Consider the following 20,906-nt stretch of genomic DNA (forward strand, 5'->3'; position numbering starts at 1 on the left):
TCAAAAAAAAATAAATTGCATGAATATAGGAAATCTTCCTCTCAGTGTCTCATTGTGTCCTCATTTTTTTTTTTATAGATCAAGGCCTGAGTAACCCAACCTTAAGTGTTTATTAAGGTGTTTGTCACATAGATATAAAACAAGCTCAGAGCTTAAGCGGGTGTTATAGACAGGGTGATTAGTTTATGTAAAAATGTAGTTTGTTGTTGTTGTTCTGGTTTACATGCTGAAAATGGTTTTTATTTGTGTATGTTCAATGTGTTAGACTTGTACGTAGTTAACCATATATGATCAAATAATGTTGAATCCTGGATATGGATTTGTAAGCAATGAAATTTGAAATAAGGGGGTAGGAACAAGAAAAGTGTAAACTTCATCCTACTCCTTTTAGAGCACACGCATTCTGTAGACAAAGATATATACATGAAAACTTGATGATTTTTAAGTTTGGGTTTTTTTTCTGTTGTTATTTCAATTATATTTGCATGTTCGAAATAAAATTATATCTATCTATCTATCTATCTATCTATCTATCTAACTTCATCCTCAAACAGTAAGAAAGAACTTATATTTAAAGTCTTATGCAAAATTTTATTCTCCCACCAAGGGCAGCTGTAAAATGCCAAAGAATTGCAAAGATAGGCCTAACTAGAATAACGATGGATGTTATGCTGGCAGGGTCATCTCGGGAGGTCTTAGCAGGTAGTTAAAAAATTCTTAATACGAGTCCTACAAATCCGCACCTTTTATTTAAGAAATCTTTTGCTTGTTAGGTATCTGAGGTAAAAACAGCGTGCAGCACAAAGCACTTCACGAAGTAAGTTTATTTCATTTTTTTTATTTCAAACATGTGCCTTCACAATCATTACAAAATATCATTCCATTATTTGTTAGAAAAGGAGTAGGCAGAAGCATATACCCTGCCAACAGATGACAAAAAAGTGGAGACATATTTAATCACTCTTTTGCTGCATGCGTTCTTTCACTACCTTGTACCAGAGGCAGATTTGGTGAGTTGTGCATCCTCACATACACATGTCACAGACAACATAATAAAACATAGCACAAAAAATACTTAATGTGCTGAACACTGCAAAAAAAAGATTCAGGAAGTCACACCTCGCCTCAGGTGACCTCAATAGGTCTCATGATGGGCGAGGGCAAAGTTTCACATGAGCCAAGGTGTGCCGTTTTTCACCCCTTGGCTCATGTGATGATTCAAATGCCATAAACAGGCAATAATTGAATAACAGATAATAATCATTGGAGGGGGAGGGGGGGGGGGGGGGGGGGGGGGTTCAGTGTAGAAATGGGATAGTGTCCAAAACACAGATGCTCTCTTTTGCATCCCATTTTGCCTCACAGTTAATTAGAGTAGAAAATAATGTCAAAGCTGTACACATTAACTTTTCTGACCCTTAATGGATGTGATCCCTCTTTTTATTCCTGTAGTCTCAGTATCTCACATAATTTCAGTCGTGGTGTTTTCTGTTTTCAGATCATTTGCAGTCTCAGTGGATTCAGGATGGGCTGATGGCTTGCAGTTCAAGAAGGAACATAATAACACATTTCAGCCTGGCTCAAAATCACTTGACACTTCCTGTACTTGGCTGGGAGCAGACTTTGAACTGGACTCAAGCTCTGCCTGACAATGTCTGCCAAAACACAAATCCAGACAAGAGTGCTTATTGAGGAAACGTTTGTGCAGTGATCTTTTCTTCCTATCACAGCTTAGGGATGGGTATCGAAAACCGGTTCTTGTTGAGAACCCACTGTTCCCACTGTTTCAATTTCTTGGAATTGTTTGCCATTTTTGCAAACGATTCACTTATCGATTCCAGTCGCCCTGAATGACGTCACCACGTTGCAGAGCGTCATTTACCTGGCAGGAAACATGGCGGCTCAAACGCTCAAAAGTTTGGTTATACTTTACAAGAATGGATGACAACAGGGCAACTTGCAATACTTGCAAAGTAGATATTTCATTTAAGGGAGGAAACACTACGAATATGCAAAAGCATTTGCTCACAAAACACGCGATAACCTTAAATGAATGTCGTGTTTTTAATTCCGCTCCCGACTCGTGAATCTCAACCCAGCAGCAGCGGTAACGTTTGCACGTCCTCTCCCGTTAATGCGGCAGGTAAATAATCAACTAACAGTGCATATTATGTTAGCGCGATCTGCCATTACTGTGCATTTAGGTGACCATGATGAGAGAGACAGACAGAGTCTGGCTCAGATGCTGGCAGTTCTCGCTGCAGTTTACCGGTAGCGTCTCCTTTCAGGCCAGGATAGACGAATGTCACCGAGCAGTGACTAAGTTTGTGGTAAAAGGCTTGCACCCATTTGCCACAGCAGTTCCCCCGATTTTCGGTAAGTGAATGTGTTTAATTGTAGGCAGGGACATCGATATTCTTGTGTAATTGCTACAGCATAATTTATGTTATACTTTGTTATTGCTACAGAAGAATATTTATTTTATTATTTTACATTTACATTTTTTTTCCTGGGGACCCTGTGACACCCCATTGAAGAGCCGTAGGCTGTGGATCTCTTAAGATCTCACTGTTGGGTTTGTAAGGCCATGTTACTCCTAAATTTCTATCTTGTTCAAAGAGAAGATATAAAACAAAGTTCTAAGCTAATCGACCTTAGTGATCTCCTTTTTTAAAAAGAATCGATAAGAGAATCGATAAAGAATTGAATTGTTAAACAGAATCGAAAATGGAATCGGAATTGTGAAAATCTTATCAATACCCATCCCTATCACAGCTCCGTGTGACTTCTTGAACTTTTGCACTTTCTAAGGCAGACGTCGTGCTGGGTAAAGGTATAAAAAGAAATAGATTTATTTTTCTTTAATCGTCCATCTGACACCACTGTTAATGAGAAGGGTAGTTATTCCTGTGCCTCTTGTACAAAAATAGAAATGATAAAAGTAATTTGCTGCTAATTTCTGAGTGCTTTTATTGTCTGCCAGTGTTGAGAAGATGTGACAAACTCAATGCAGAAAGCTAATGAAGCAGTGATAGTGAGACAGAGAGCTGGTATGACTGCTTGAGGAATAGAGAGTGATGGAAAAGCCATTGTTCTTCCTCTCCAGACAGATGGGTAATGGAGCAGAGCTGCGTGAACATATTACTCCCTCTGGACACAACCTCGCCTGACAGCGTGAGACTAAACTGACCTCAGGGTTTACCACACTATTACTGATCACACCCACGCCAAAGAAGAGTGGACTCTCACTATCCTGCAGTCAATCAAAGGGGTCTTTTTGGGGTCCTTTCATGCTGCAGACGCCTTTTTCGCAATCAATACTGCAGAGGCTGACTCAGTCTCACTCCAAAGCTGGGCTTTAGGGCAGGAGAAAAGGGCAGGGAAGTGAAGTATGGAAGATAGGATGTTCAACTATGAGCCTTGCGTGAATGCAGCTCGAGCACTTTCAAATCGTTGTGGCATGCTTACCCTTTCCCACAAGCTGAAGCACATTGAGGGCTGAGGCATGCAACAGGTTGCTGCTCTCTCTGCTGCCACTGTGTGCGTTTCAGTACAGGCCTAGTTTCTTGTTCGAATCAAGCTTCCTTTCATCAGATATTTTGTGACGGTGCCCAAGGGTTTTTTGTTTTATTTGACGAATGTGCTTAAGGTCTGACCTGGTTTCCATAGTTACGCAATAACTAGAAAAAGTATGGATCCTCCGTGTTTGCTCGCAAGAACCAATTCATCTCTTGCCCTTGTAGCTCATTGATATTGAAGGTGGGCTTCAGCCGTTGTGCCCTGATGCAGATTATGGGATTACTGAGGATGATGGCTCATGGTCATTTTTAAGCAAGTAAGATTGCAACAATAGTCTCAGTGAACTGAAAGTATTATTTTAAACTAAACCTTTTCTAGGCACTAAAAACTTTATGGTTTAGATTTACTTGGTTCATACTTTAACTCATTCTGTCTTCACCCCACCATCCTTCTAATGATGATTTTGTGGGTCTGACAAATTTAAGTTATGTTGCACCCCGGGATGAGAACATGCTGGCAGATCTTAAAACATCTTGCCAATAAAACAATACATTGTTTTAGGTATTTAAATGACTGCATCTTTCATATTTAGTATAGCCAGTCACTTTTATTGCTAAGTAAATTTACACGTTAAAAGGTATTTGGTGGATGATGATAAGCACAGAAGCGGTGAGTGAAAGGTAGCACGGTGATGTCTTAGATTTTCAAATATGAATGCAATAGAACAAAACAATATGCGAACTATATGAATAATATCAAGAACTGCCTGTTTTATAAGAAGAGGGACCTGCACAATAAAGTGAACTCATTCTTTGCAGTCACTGTGGAAATTGAACCTGTTGTTTAAGTTATATGAATCATAATATTATGGATGTATGTAGCACAAAAATAGATGGAATTTCAATAAGTTAATGCATGAATGCAGGCATATATGAATAAATAGGTTAAACCCTCTGGTCAGTAACATGTATTTATGCATAAACATGCAGATAAAACATGTAGGGATGCAGAAAAAAAGCTAAATAACAGGTTAGGGTTGGTAAAAATAAGCGGAGCGGTTGATGTATTATGTATTTTCATATTTACTTTAACATTTTCATGAATTTGAGAATTTATTTCTGCACGCAGACACATTGCATTCACCCTCCACAGCTGTAGACTGAAGTTAGGACCACCCACCCGTTGTTACTTCTGCATACTCAAGTCCTTGTTTTCACCCCCATACGGCAGAAGCAGATGTGTTGTCGTCCTTCTGGATATGTTTCTAAGAAAACCTGAAAATCCTCTGAAATGTTACTTTGCATTGACTTTTCCTTTTATTACAGCTTTTATTTCTGTAACGATTTGGGCAACATATGGTGTAGAGTCGACAGCAGAATTTAAAGTACTGCTTTATTGTGCCCCCTCTTCTCAGCAATCCTGCGGCTATGTTAACAACACAGATTGAAATATGGAATTTAAATAGGAAAAGAAATAAGCAGGGGTGGAGAAAAAAAAGCCTTCTTAAACAGAAACCCCCGAGATTTCACAACTCGATAAATTCCTAGAGGCCCTAACTACCCTCGGTGCTGTCTGTGCCCCACACACTGAAATAACTCATCTTTTCTGCCTTTCACACAAGGCTATGACATCTGATATTTCTGTGGGGGAAAAACAGAAAAACTTCTGTCTTCATGACAAGATAGAAAAAGCAGTCTTTGGCGATTTCATGTATTTACCTGACATGACAAATGAATGTGTTTCTGCATCTTTCCACAATGTACAGAGATACCGTTTTCCAAGTAATACTGAATAACCTGCGGCAGCTTTTAAAACTAGTTTCAGCTTAAACATAAAGAGCAGTGAAGCAGATTTGTTATTAATGGTTCCAACTTCCACAGAAAATTAAACTGGTTCAGGGAAAGAACACATTACACAACAGGCAATGACATTTCATGGAATTAGAAATGTGAGCTGACGCACAGCTGATTTTAGCCCCCAATAGGCTTTGTATTGTACAATCCCCTTAAATTGTAAATGTTTCCCAAACACACTTGTTTCAAAGCTGTCACTAGTGGCTTCCCTGTCTTCTTTCCCTAAGGGGTGAAATAATACGCTCTAATCTTGATGTGGGTACCTCAGCCATTTTTGGATTTCTGTATCCCATGGTGTCGTTTTCAGAGCAATCGGAAAATCCCATAATCCTCCAGATCCCCAAATCCTAAAGCCCCGACACCACATGTGAAGAGGAGTTTAGGCCCCAGCAGACTCTGAGACTGTGGGAAAAAAAAATAACACCCTCACATTTTCTGTGAGCATCTTTTCACGCTAAGGTGGGAAAAGATGCTCATGCTTTAGGGAAAAAAATGTCTAAACCAGCCTCAATGAAATATAATACCCCTATTAGTCATTGCTTTAATTTGAATTGAATATTGTTACAGCAACGGTGGTAACAGTACAATTACAGCACCCAGCTGTGTTGGCAGTGAGACAAAAGGGGGCAGAACCTTTTATAGACACAACACTTAGTTTCTTTCCTCCCTGAAGTGAGCTCGGGCGCTTTAAGTGGGAAAAAAGAAAAAAATAGTGAATATTGGGTAACATGTCAGAAGCATCAGAGCTGACAAAAGATTTGGGGCGATGCCGCGTCTCTGCTACATTCACTTAAAACCATTTGCCCCCGATAGTCAGCTCAATCATCTGTATGGTTGACAGTTTGAAACCTGTGAGGCCAAGATATACTGTCAACCAGAAATGTGTCCAAATACTTTAGAGCTGTCTGCAGGAGCAGGTGGTGTTTTTTTTTTCTTTTTTCAGCCTGAGTTTTGTCAAAATACGCCGCAGAGATGTCGTGTCCAGGAACCTGTCATGGTGAAAACACAGACAGCCTGAGGATTCGGCTGCTTTGGGACAGATTTTTGCCTCTGGAATGCAAAACGCCAAATATATTCCGCTGTAGTTATCCATATCATTTAAAGATTAAAGTAGGACGCAGCTTGTGCATGTATAATTTCCAAACACCTCCAAAGGATATAAAGGTTTAAAATCTTTTTTTAATTCTATATTAACGAAGTAGAATTTTGTGTTGGTTTCACAGTGCACGAAATAATCAGATTTCTGTTGTTTTTGTCCAGCCGTGTATAATTTACTCATAATTAAGTTAACCCCTTAAAGCAGCAGTGCAGTTTCAACCTGTTTTCATTCTCAGGGTATCGAATAATACAGCTTATGTCAAAGTTGTTGGCAGATATGCACCATGGCATTATTGTTTGACCATAGTGAGATGAGTCTATCATTTTCAATTCATCACAAGCTCATAAGGATGCTTGCAAAGGACCGGCATTTAAATGCACTGGGTAAGCATATTTTTTCATTCAAACCTATGCCCGTACTTTTGTGATGTACAAAATGAGAAGTTGATTGAAAAAGTGAAAAAAGGTGCACAACTCAAAGTTACTAAATGGGATTCATTGCCCAACATTTTTATTACTGTTTGCTCTCTGTGTCTAATGCCTCTGCTAATGATGTGTCACCTTGTGAGAAGGACACTTTCTGCATATCTCTGCAACTCCAGTGGCAGGTGGCAGTTCTCTCACTGGTGCTCCTGTCACTCACTGGGATTTTTAACTTCAGAATTGCACAAAGTAACATTAACTAGATCATTCAGGACATGGCCGTGCCATTTAAATTAACTTTGCACTTGGTGTTGACGTTCAGTATGACATCTCCATAAGGTTAGGGCCAGCTGACTGATAAAGAGGGAGGAGAGAGGTCCTGGCTCTGCACAAAGGCTGATTAAAATCATCTACACTGATTCTCCTTGAAAGACCAATAAAAACAGCACTTTGTCAGGTTTGAAGAGTAATGTCTCCAGTGTGCCATATCTGACACACAGTGTTGGGAAGGTTACTTTTAAAATGTATTCCATTACAGAATACAGAATACATGCCCCAAAATGTATTCTGTAACGTATTCCGTTACGTTACTCAATGAGAGTAACGTATTCTAAATACTTTGGATTACTTAATATATTATCATGCTGTTTACAACTACATGAATGTACTATTGCTGTGATTTATTACTGTAACTGAAGGTCCGCGGCTCCGAACCGTAGTACGTAGTAAAGGGACCTCTGGCTAATACGGTGGGTTCTGTGTAGGGCTCGTAGCCGAAAACTAGCTTTACTTTGTTGTTTGGGTCAACTTTGCTAGCGAGAGACAGAGAGAGGCATTGAAAGGCTGCTCCAACGGAACTTATTGTTTTTGGAGGAAAACACGAACACGGTGTACAGTCGAGTCTTAATAGCTTACTTACAACTGGGCTCGTCAGGCACTCTTCTTGGCTGCAGTGGTTATTATTATATTTACATGCTTCCAGCTCCCGTTTTTGCTCGATGACAACTCGTACTTTTCCTTTTTCTCCCTCCCTCGCTCACAGACACATAACGTGTATGGCAGTCCATTCTCCCTGCAGCACGGACTACACTGCCTATGATGCTACATTCTTTAGAGCTATACCGGTAGCATTCTGCCTATTAGCTTAGCACAGCAACAACAGGCGCTCTCTCACCCAGGAAACACGCAGAGAGAGGGCGTCACCCTGTAACCATGGCAACCGTAACGCTGCCGCCTGGAACAACAGAACGTAGCTGTCAAACAAAACCCAAACAGGCCTGACCCGCCACAATATGAAACAGGGAAGTACCGCCGTGTAATCCATTTATTTCAACAAAGTAACTGTATTCTAAATACCACCTTTTTAAATGGTAACTGTAACGGAATACAGTTACTCATATTTTGTATTTTAAATACGTAACGGCGGTACATGTATTCCGTTACTCCCCAACACTGCTGACACACAACAGTTAGTCTGCCAAAATATTTCTGATTAAACTTGCTTTGCTGTAGAGGACAGAGGATGTCAAGCAGACTTCTGACAGTAAAGTTTAATGGATACTTCTTCATTAAAATGATTGCAGAAGAAGAAGTGGCTAGAAATGTTTAGGGGGGAAGGCCGAAGCTGAACAGGCCAATCACAGATGCTGCGGAGCTGCACTGACTACACATTTCTAGGGAGGTGCATTTCAGCTTATGATGTAGGGTTTTAGAAAAGTTTTTGGTTATGATGTACTACCTGCAGTGATTATTGAATTTTTGGTTTTGATTTGTTGCAAATATTTTAATTTTGGGCTTTTTTATTGTCATTTCACATGCCTGAAGTTTTGATATCTGTCTTTATTCAATTTCTGGGTTCCTGTTTTGATTTCTTTAATCTAGTGCACTGCAAGGTTTATTTCCTGTGACATCTTTGAGTGTTTGATTCTTATTTTACCTAATGGTTATTCTAGTTATGAGTTTTGGTTTCTTGGTTTCTGTTAGTAAAGTGCAGCGTTTCCCTGTCTGTTCCTCCCCCTGTCTCTGCGGATTGTCTTTTTTCTCCTGTATTCCCTTTTCTAGCTTCCCGTTTAGTGTGAGCCTTCTTGTGTCCATGTTTACAATGTCTCCTTTGAGTGCTTCCTTGGTAAATGTTAGTATTCACTTCTGTTTCAGTCTCCTTTGGTTATTTCCTGTTCTACTTTGAAGGTTTGTTTTCTTTTGTGTCCTGTGTTGGTTTTGCTTCCTGTCTGTCTTCCCCTGAATGTCCTGATTGTTTTCACCTGTGTTGATGACCAGTTGGTTGTTCTCTGATCACCTTCTGAGTCTTTATTCTTGGTCTATTTATGTCTTCTGTGAACCCCCATGTGGTGTTAGGTACTTTTTTTGTGAGTTTTTGTGCTTAGTCTTCACAGACTTTTTATGCAGCTTGCTTTTGTTTCACATCGTCTGTCTTTGTGTCCTGCATTTCAGTCCTGCTTTACATGCGTCATTTCGTGATGTGGTTGTCTTTCTCTAAACTCAGCCAATCCATGTGTACTTAAAACTTATTGAACTCTTATCACAGCTTCATCAGGTGATAAGACTGATTTATACTGTGATTTATTTTTGAAGCCACAGAGAAATGATGATGCTCTTACAATAGTGTTGACTTTTTGCAACTTGCAAGTGGTTATTGTAGTTAGTCTGCACGTCTTCTCTTCACAATCACTCCTTCTTGCAAGATGAATGAATGTAAGGTGGGTTTGCATTCAGTAATAAATGATCCAAGAAAAGGTCCTGCCCAACCAGTTTTTTCTGCATTTCGACCCTCAATCCCGCTCTTTCTACAGAGAACTCCTACTGTAGGCGAGTCCAACAAGCTTCCTTTAATTCAGGGAAAAAGTGGCATGTGGCACTATCGATACTAACTCCGACTATCCACCAAAATCCAAATAAAATATTAAAATCAATATTTGCAACTCTGAAGTAACATGAAAGCTCCCATTTTGTTTAAAGCTGTGTCAGCAGTCCTGTCTGATTACCTCTGAATTTGAATTACAAAGCTGGAGTCTTGTTTTCTGAGACTTTTTAGTGTAAAAAGTTACATTTTTTCATCATAACTTTCAGCATCAATCAGTTTTTGTACGTCAGTTCTCTAGACCTAAGTTTCCACTGTCTCAGTTTGTAATGACTTGAGTTTGCTAATGGACTTTAGAGGGTTCATGCAATATGCCAGCACTCACACTCAATAATCTGCCCAGGAGGGCCACTCAGAAGGCTGTTATCTCCTCCACAAGTGTGAAGTTAATCAAAGTGAAGTCTCTCGTCTCCTCCACATCTTCACTTCCTCCAAACAGTTAAAAAAAAAGAAGTTATTATCTATCCAGGAAACTTAAAATATTTCTCATTACAGAATTCAATATATTTTGGCCTGTGCACATACTGCATAGGGTCAAATATCATTTGCTGTTTTCTGCAGCCAATCGGAAGCCACAGGGGAAGCTTCCCATGAGGCCGTCTGTGTCGAGTTCAGTCCCGTATTAACATCTGGTCCTATCATGCAATTAACCTGCTTGTTGACCAGGATCCCCTATCTCTTGGCACATGGCTTTCAGTGTGCCTGGTTGCCTTTATCCTTGGGGGGCATTTGCACTGAGCAAATATTGAACTAGACAGCAGAGCTTCACAGGCCTGCTTCTCTTCTATTTAAGAGAAAATAACAAAATTGAATTAAAAATAGAAAATACAAAGTGGTAGATGAAAAATGATGAAAAATGATGAAAGGTGTGCGCTGCCAAATCAGCTGATTGCTTATCAACACAGACCACACTGTGACTTTCCTGAGGCAAACCATAAATGAACATTGATTTGCTTCATTAAATTAAATTGTCTATTTAACATTATAATATTATGAGAAAAATGGGTGGGTTTTTTTTTCCTTCAGTTCATTTTGATGGTGTGAATATAAGAACTGCAAAGAAACACAGAGACCCAGGAAGATATTTAATGCAACTGAATACAGTATTTCTCCCATCAGTGTTTGGACAACAGCAACCAAGTCTTCTTAACTCAATTAGCTCAACTTAATTAGTTCATTTGTCTATTCGTCTTTTGCTAATAATGAATCATGCATTTAAAATTTTACTTGTTTTGAAAGTTGTAGGAAGCACATTTCCAAAAATACTGGAAAACCCATTGTTGGCTTTTGTCTGGTCTCCGATTTGTTGCTATTTTTAATGGTTAAAACTGCCCAGCAAGCACACGTGAAACACTGATGTTATCTCCTTGGTTATAATCAGTTGCAGTATGAGAGCAAAAACTGAACCGAGAGTGGACAGATGCTGACAGGTGCACTGTAGGTAAGAGATACAATTTTGTTTTGTTTTTTACAGTAATAAATATTAATCAAATCATTTTTAATAAAGAAACTTAATGCCATCTTTTTTCAAAAAACAAAAAAGCTAATTTAGTTACCAAATCATGACCAAAGAGCCACACAGTGTCTTCTACACATATACAGAGCAATATAATATATCTTTTTTTAATATAAAGAGCACCTAAACGGAAAAAAAACGGTCTCAAGAATCTAAATGGGATTATTTTGCAAGATTAACAATCAAAATTAATCTGATAAAGGATGCTTTGAACCCACTAAATGGCTAAATAGTAACAATACTGAATCATGCAATGGGGTGATCAAAGGACAGCTAGTAACATGCAGCTAGCTTAGCTAGCATCATCTTCTGTGATAGCTCTGAAATTTATCAGAAACAAGAGTGGAGACCTCGAAAGTGGTTCTTCATATATATATATCTATAATAGGGTGAGATACCACTTGTGAGGAGTGGCATCTCCTCACAAGTGGCTAATAACTGTTAGTAACTATGTTAGTAACTAGTAACTATGTTACTAATAACTGTTGCCCAGCTGTTTGTGGTAAATGTAAAACTAAGTGTAATTTCTCAATAAAGTGATTAAAACGGTCTCTCCAGTTCCTCTCTCTCACTATGGTGGCTATAAACACATTTATTGAGCCATTATGGCTCGACAACAATGATTGAAGACATTTTGTTCAGGATATTAACTTTTTTTTATTATTGTGAAACAGAAAATGTCCAGCCACAGGTGAGTATGTAAATGATGTGCTCATATAAACAAACCTGCTAGCATCAGGCTCTTGAGACCTTATTACAACCCCCCGTTGCTACATGGGCACATTATTTTCCATATTGACATTGAGCATTGGCACTGGACATAAATCATCCCGAATGTTCCAATGCTGAAGCAATTCCAGGCGATAAACCCAACATTATTCTTTCCTTTGGGTTGTTCTCAGTATAGTGACATGCAGGGATTTGTTCCCTGTCATTTAGGTGTCCTGAACCCCAAACTGCGTCACCTCATCATTGCCCTTGTTGTCAGTCAGAAACACGCCACCTGACCTGTGATACATGTGCGACCTGCCTGATCCATCATCCGCCACAGCCTTGTCTCAGGGACTTGTCACTCAGCAGCTAATGAATTTTTACCGAACAGAGGGCTATAAATATTATTTCCAGTATGAAGTTATGATTTGTTTTATATGAGATGTGGAGGAAAGCAATGTCATAAAGCAGCTGGAGTTCGAAGCTTTACAAATACAAGAACTCCTGATAACAGTGGGGCAGGTGGACTGCACGATGCTATCAAATAAAAGGTGGCAATTTATGATATTACGAGGGTGGAGGAACTTTATCGATTTGGCTGATGCTTCCTGCGTGCCACAATATGGAAGTTTAAATTTCCAAGGTTATAGCAATAACAGCTCGCATCCTGGCCCTGTAAAAATGGCTTAAGCTCATTTTGAGTTTCAATAATTTTCATCACCAGGGATTTTAAATGGATGTGCTACATCCATTATAAGCACAAGTTCTAAGTGTTTGGTATTTCACAGTGAAAGCTTTTGCTCCACTCAAACTGCTTCATTGCCCTGAAATATTACATTGTTAATCATGATGAATAAATGCGACTTGGAGCATTCCTGTCATGTGAGGAGAGGGTGTGACTGATGTGAAACTGTGGGAAGACTCTACAGCTTCTTAATGTCACTGATTAGGCTTAGGGAAAATATGTGGGAGAAACATAATGGAAATGCTAATGTTTTGGCACATTCTTAAGAGCCTATTAAAATGTCTGATTGTTTACCAGAGGCTGAGTGTAATGAATGTTTTAATAGTGTTTGCTTAGAAGACAGAGTAAAGAAATATATGTGTGGATGACACATTATTAATATCTCATCTACACACTATTAATAATATATAATAATAAGGGCTGTTTGTCGTCATGGCGTTGTCAGTACAACATTTTAATATAAAAGAACTGATGGAATTTTACAGAATAATTTTCGCTAAGAGGTTAGCTTATTCAATTTGTTGATTCATTTTGTTTCTAACAGTAAAGCTGAAAAAAATGTGCTAAATATGGAAGCCCGTCGCTTTAAAAAAAAAAAAAAAAGCGCTGGCAATCAGTAATCTATGTGAATTACATCATTTCCTTGTTACCCGGAAGCTGAAGCCCTCAGCTAAAAATGCTACAGCTAAGCTACCAGTATTATAGCCAGTCATGAAATGCACAAATTGCTGAGTATTTTCAGTGTGGTTTCACAAATGATGAAGTCCGTGCTTTATTAGCTGAATCACATGGTGTTACTATTGGCAAACATACTCTCGAAAGCGCCAAATTGTTGCATTGGTAGCTCACGCTCCAGTTTTGAGTGCACATTCCTCTGTGCCATATCCTTCCAGGTAACAAGAAAATGGCTTACTGTAGCTTTCGAGTTACTTTTCTCGAAATTTCAAGTTAATAAGTCAAAATTTTGAGTTATGGATACTTTTTCTTTTTTTAGTGGCGGAAATGGGCTTCCATGGCTAAAAGCTACTTAGCGGCTGGCTGCATAGCTTTTAGCAGCTACCTAAAATGTTTTTGGAACACCAGCCAACGGGATGACTGTTTCCTTCCAAAGTATCGGTGCTCCTTAAAATTAAGCTGCTAACATTAATATTTTAAGTCCTAGCCTTTTTGCATACTGTTCTCCAAACTTGCTCCTTTTTAGTTCTGTTTCTCTTTAACAGTGGAATAAATTCTTGTGATGCTCACACATGGCAGCAATAAGCTCGTCCTTGAGCTTTTAATTGTCAGTGGTGTGAAGAGAATCCACACTCTGTGAGAGAATCTCAGCTAGCAGACATTTACAACACAGCATCTGTCACAGTATTATTTGCATTGCCTGGTAAAAAAAAATTGTCTCTTGATTACAATTTGCATATAGTACCATGCTAAAATTTCACTGTGGATTTGGGATGAGCACCAAATGCTGGTTGATGCTTAATTCATTCAACTTGGAAAAATTTTTTTGGCTTTCAAGAGTGTTAAGATCTATACCAGTGACACTGTTCATTAACATGAAGCCTGTCACTGGTTTGCAGGAGAGAAAACTGGTGGAAACAGGCATCCCAGCTTTGCACAAATGTACGAAAAATCCACCTTCCAAAACTTCTAAAGCTCACTGCATAACATATTTTGTACAGAATAAAAAAAAAATGAGTGTAATATCTAAATTAGTGACGCTGTGGCTTCCTAAATTGGATATGTTTGTTCAGCTTGCTTAAGAATAAGGAGAAGTTGCCAGAAAGCACCTATCATTATTAGAAGTTATCACCCATTTGTATAGCATCACTTTGTTAGATTCAAAGGGAAAATCTGGACTTTAATGGGATCCAGTGACCTTTATGCATAGCGTGGTTTGGGTAGACTTGTTCCCTCAAAACAAAGGGTCACTGCAAATCAATGCAGATTTATTCTGACTGATCACCTTCATCTTATGATAAAACATTTCTGTTCTAATAGTGGAATCTCCTTCGGGATGACAGTGGTCCAATCAATACTGGGCGATGGTTTAACATGAAAGTAATATAAATCATATGCTTTGATCTTTGCAGTCATCAGATGGAAGCCTAATTGAATACCCATGGGACATTTTTGATCGAATGGTGGAGAATCAATACCAAGGTACATTGAAGCTGGAGTTTTGGTACACGGTGGTTCACCTAAAGTAGACCCTGCCATCTGGTTTCCTGAATATAGATAAAACCTAAGCATAATCGAAATAAAATAAAATAAATGACATTTGATGTTGTTTTTAGTCTCAAAGAAGGTTTAATCCACGTCTGAGAAACAGAGCATTTATACTGAATTTGCTCTGTGATCTGTCTGCAGTATCTCATTAAATTAATCTTGCATGAAAATCAAAGTGTAGCTAGAAACCTACTGGTAATTGAATCATGCCAGCAATGATGCCCATTAGTGTGTGCTTACTGTGCAATTTCTCTCTTGGCCTTCATTATGATCTCAACCGTACCTCTGCGATGCTAATGCTTTGAAAAAATAAATCCATCCAGGTATAAAACACCTGCCAGAATATCTAGAACCATCTCTGTGGTGGCTCAACTCCAGTAGGTGTCAGCAAGGACACATTAATTTCTCACACCCATACTAACTGTACTTATTAAGGACACATTAAATCACATTTAACCTTCATTTGGTAAAAAATGCCACATCACATTTTCTTGTGGGCAGGACCTTAGGTTGACCTGACCTTAGCCTTGGGGTCCTAAATGATGGCAGCAAACAACAAGTCAGCATGGGGAAATGATGCATCCATCACTCTGACGCTGTTGAATCGACCGTGGCCTGACATTTGGAACCCAGTTGCTCAGAAGCCACTAGCCTCATGATGCATTACATCTCAGCTGATAATAAGAAAAATGGTGAGTAGACTACGTTTCATCACAAGGAGAACATTATTGTTGCTCAGCAAAGCAGCTAACCCCATTTTTCTTCTCTGAATGTGCATTGATTAATCCGATCTTTATTAATGATTATTAACTGTGCAACGGAGATGCAGTTCAGAAGCTTTTTGCACCGTATGCAACGGTATTACTAATATCTGTTTAGATTTGTTAGTGTTAGTCAACTTTTAACGTTAGTCGATTTTTCTGTACTGGAAAACATTCTGAGATGTAACCTCCAACGCAGAAACGTATCGACTTTTTAGGTTGACTGTTTGGAGAAATCTAAATTTATATTCTCTACACCGAACAAAAACAGAGCCACACAGTGCCTTCGGGGTGTTTTGATCTTATCTTTGCTGGTGGTGTTTGGGGAGGAGGTCAGCATTCAGCAGCAATATCAGGTTGTGATCAAAGGTTTGGGATACAGCTGAGTTCCAGTAAGAACTCGGTAGTGCCCGAGCCTTAATGAAATAAAACCTGTTACACTCACTGCCAGTCATGACTGCCTTGAATCTCTTAATATTTGTATTTATTTGATCCCTAAAAAGTGTAATTATGGGTACATTTCCTCAATAATATGTTGAGGAATAGGTTTCAGAATGTTTTGAAATCGCTCCTCATTATTTATTATTTTTAGCTTCTTTGTAGCAAGCTGAAGAAACTAAGTGTTTAAACTTTCAGTTACTCTGTGGCAACTTTTATAATAAAACTATTCACTGGAGAATACTTTTACACTTGGGGAGATTTTGCTGCTTTTGTGTCGAGAGCCCTCCTGTGGATTGCACACAGAAAAATGATGCTTCGCGAGATGAATCACGGGAAAGGTTAAAAAGAGCGAAAACAAAACTTTGTTGCACAAATCCGATTTATTTTCTCCAGTCTTCACGTTTTCTTGTTAGCAGCTTAGGTTGTGATTTATAAACTTGGTAAGTTCGGCCTTAAGAAGACATCATCTACTGTTAAGGTTGCACAAAATTGTCAGTGGAATTTAATTAAACAAGAAAATAATGGTCAGCTAAAAGGATAATTAATACATTTATACTTTAACTAAGGGAGATTCTGCAGAGCTGAAAGGCTGAAGGGGTGTCACCTCATATTAGTCTCTACTCCGTGACATTCATTAACTCTTTTTCCTCTTTTTCCTGTAAGGGAAAATGGCGTTTGCTCCTCACCGGGGGGGGCTGTGGAGATTCAATTAATTTTACTTGCTAGTTGTTGTGCATGCATGATGCACTGAACTTTATTTACACCAAATCAAAAGGGTCACAGAATGAGCTGATAGCAGACAGCAAGCCCACTGGAGTTTCTTTGAAAGAACTGTGTCAGAATAAAAGAAAAATATCTGAGCTTTCCTATTTTTAGTGTGTTCTGTTCAACACAAACTAACAGCACTGATGGGGTTTGTCTCAAACCTGTGCTCAGCAGCAAAATAGTTGTATACAAGAGTGAAAATGACAGGGTGTGAACACGATACGGGTGTTAATGTCACAGACGTTTATTAAACTTTGAGTCTCTCTTTCTATCAGAGAAACACAACCTCCAGCTATTCCCAGTTAAAGCATCTCAATATGAATTAGGCTTGACTGACTGAATAGCTCAGTACATCTTCTCTCAAGCAAACTGCATCAATTTTAGGAGTCACATTCTCCATTTAAACTCAATATTTTTCAGTCGAGACCTTTGGTAAATGTATCAAGTGGCTTGTGACAAAGTATCCGATTTAAATTGGATTTGTTTTAGGGCACTTTCCCAGAAAGGTACCTTGAGACAGACCACAACAGCTGTGATTGGTTTGTTTGGCAGTAACATGCCATGTGAAGCAGTAGCCTGTATCGACAAGCCCAGGGATAATTCTTCATTAAACAAAATGTAAAAGGTTGCAATTGTATCTTCCTTCCTCGCAATGGTAAACACAAGAGCCAGTGTTTTCTAACTTCAATAATTTCTGAACTATTATGCCATTCCTGCAAGTGTTAAGTATATTTATTAGCTCAAACTCCTAGAAATTAAATGCAATGCCAAAAAGCAGTGCACAAGTATGAATGCAAGCAACAGCATCACCCAGTACAGCTTAGGTTCTATAGGGATTAAATGAGGGCTATAAATCAAGGTTTAGAAGATATTACTGTTGTGTTAAAGAAACAGATAGGGTCTCACATTGGGACTGAGGCTAAAAAATCTTGATGGATATGTTTTTTTTGTTTTTTTCCCTGTTTCTCGTGGGTGCGAGTATATTGTGAGTTTCAGCTGAGGCAGTCTGACATTTCCAGTCGGTCTTCTTAGCTGGGAGGCAAAAAGACATATAAGAGAAAGTTGTAAGGTAATAAATTTGGTAAGAGACTCTTTGGCTGTATAATGCATTCACATGGCCCCGTTGATCTGAACCCATCTCTACCTGCCAAACAGACGCTTTTATTTCAGAGGTGCCACATAAGGCCACCTCATGAGCGCTGCATTCTCCTTCCTGGGTGGTTTATTTAACATTACTTTCTCGTGCTTCCGCTAAACCAGTACAATCATTTTCAGATGGCGTATCCTCTTGTTTACAAGAGGAATATTGTTTCCTCTCATGGACAGCAGGGGTATTGATTCACACCGGATGGCTGTCAAAATTCTGCCCAGTTTTATATTGCATTGAAACAAATTGTGCCTGGAGGGGGACATCAGAGAGCTTAGTATTATCTCACCCATCCTCCAGGCGTGTACTCCCAGCTGTGTGCTTTAGCGGGTTTATCACACCGCCCTGCACTATTGTTCACACACTAAGCTCCCGCAAAGGGACATTTTACAGTCCAGCCTTGGTGAGTGACATTTTAACAAGATAGTCATAAAACATGTCACAGGAGGGAGGAAAGAAGACAAAATGCCAGAATCCCTGAATCCGCTCACAAAGAAACGCAAACGAGCCCTGCGGCTATCCTCATCACACACAATCATGTCACCACTGCTCAGAGCGCCCGCGTGAGCACACACAGTCTTTGTAACCATGTATATCTGCACATCCATGAACACACACATATACGTAGCCTCCCAGGAAGGCCACTGGGGTTCAGTCATGGCAGGAGCCAGCAGAGAACTGATAAGTCTGGCTGGATTTGTTTGATTTAGCCTCCCAAAAGCTGCTGCTGCCCTGAAAGGAGGGAATAATATATAACTGCACTGGAGGAACAGGTGAAGGGAGGCAGGGGATCTAAGCCAACCGCAGAGATAAACATAAGGAGGATTAAGGCTCAGGCCAATATAACAAGTTGTACATTTCTGTAGCAGATATTTCCTTACACACATTCTAATAAAGTCAAGGCAGGAATGAAAGCTTATCACAGATGAAGTACTTTAAATCCCAAGTGACAACATGGCAGACGCTGATCAGAATAACACAATTTCCTCCTACTCAGGCTGACATGAGGCGCAGGCTATCCTGCTGTATCTCTCCTCTATTAGCCCCACAGCTCTGGCGCTTCATCAAAGTGTCATGATGCACGTTGATCAAACCCAGCAAGAGCGAGAAGGAGAGAACAAAAGTGACATAAGCGTGTGAACGCAGAAGCAGACAGAGACACAAATAGAAGACATGCACTCACACGCACAGAAAGCAGTGACCCAACTTAATGTTTTACGCTATGCAGCTGAGTAACTCTCCTCACCTCTACTATACAGGTGTACACAAAGCAGCGGTTCAGCTGTTCAATTATTAATAAAAGCCATGGAAAGGACAAATCAATATCACCATATTTTCACCCGGGTTCAGCCAGCAAGATAATGGGCAGAGGTGCGTAAGATAGAGGCGGAAAGTGCAGCCGCAGACATCCACTGTAATCAAATATTAACATGGTGCTTCATAAATGATAGAGAAGAGTATGATATAGTTAGAAAGGCTGCCAAAAAAGGAGAAGTACTTTCATATCAGCGTGCATTATTCAAAAGTAAATACGGTGCAGTTTAGCGAAGAACTGTATTAAAGACTGATTAACAAATGAAAAGCCACTGCTGCTCTGCATCTGCGTCTGCAACTGAGTGCGAAGCACTACGAGCGCTACACTCTCGCATCCCCACACAAACTGGCATACTGCAACCTGTTTCACAGCACCTCAGCGGGCACTGGATCCAAGCATTCATCAGAAACAACCAAACAAGGAAAAAAAGGCGCTCAAAGCATCAGATTTGAATCTCTGATTCAATCTGCTGTGACAGCTTTGTACTCACCAGTGACAGTGTCTCGCACTTTCCCCTTTCCTTGATCCTTTACTGTCTCCCCCTCTTTCTCTCTCGCTCACTTTTCTCTTTCTCTTTTGCCTCTTTTTTGTTTCTGCCCCTCTCACTCTCTCCTTCGATCCACTCCCTTGCTTGCTCCTGAACAGAATGAGCCTCCACTGCACTCAGGAACCCTGTTTCTATGGCAGTGTGAGCAAGCAAGCAAGTCAGCAGGATACTGTAGTGCAAATGTCTAGGGGCAGGTCCTTCACTCAGCCCAGCGAACAGTCAAACAAGCTCAATAGCCTCTCACTTCAATCCTGTTATGCTAAAATACCCTTAAGCCACTTGAATCTCTCTAGTAGAAAACATTGTTGAGACAAACATGCAGTGAAGGAGAGAAACAAACCACAAACATAGAAAAGAAACAATTATTCGCTCTCTAAAAACACAGGCAATGCAGCAAAAAAAGTACACGCGCATAAGTTTAGAGTCATGAATATTGATGAGGGGATCCTCATAAATATCAAAGCTTTTCTTTGAATAGATGACCAGATAATTCAAATTCAGAGAGTTGTTTTATTCCCATTCATAGAATGAGATTAAGCAAATGTGCCATGAAGGATCAAAAGGGAGTTAATTTTTTTTTTTGAGCAACACGCTTTGTTCTGTGTCAAGAGATCCTGCGGTAAACTGCTGTGATGAACACATGTACATCCACACACTGCTTCAAGAGGCATACACCACTGATTTAATAAGCATGGGAGAAATTACACCCCAGTCTGCAGCTCTGACCATGGTCATGCGACATATTGCAGCACAATCAGTACAATCTTCAACAGAGAGAGGGAAAGAAGAGGAGTTGGAGGGATGGGGGGGGGAGTGCATCCCCCCCAGTCTTCCCTTCCCTCTATCTAGATTAGCATTAGTTCCTCGAAAGCCTGTGGTTTGCAGGGGGACGATACCACCACCAGAGGCTCCCACTGCAGAAGCACCTTGTGGCTGCGCAACACTAACAAAATAAATAGAAATT

At 39.7% G+C, this 20,906-nt stretch overlaps 1 protein-coding gene across 1 annotated transcript in view; it reads right to left on the reverse strand.

Annotated features, from left to right (window-relative positions):
• syt6a (synaptotagmin VIa) overlaps positions 1–20,906 on the reverse strand; it is an 81,857-nt gene that overhangs the window by 28,646 nt on the left and 32,305 nt on the right. The window lies entirely within an intron of this gene.

Source organism: Neolamprologus brichardi, chromosome 20, assembly GCF_056152115.1.
Source record: "Neolamprologus brichardi isolate AB-2024 chromosome 20, ASM5615211v1, whole genome shotgun sequence".
Taxonomy (NCBI): domain Eukaryota; kingdom Metazoa; phylum Chordata; class Actinopteri; order Cichliformes; family Cichlidae; genus Neolamprologus; species Neolamprologus brichardi.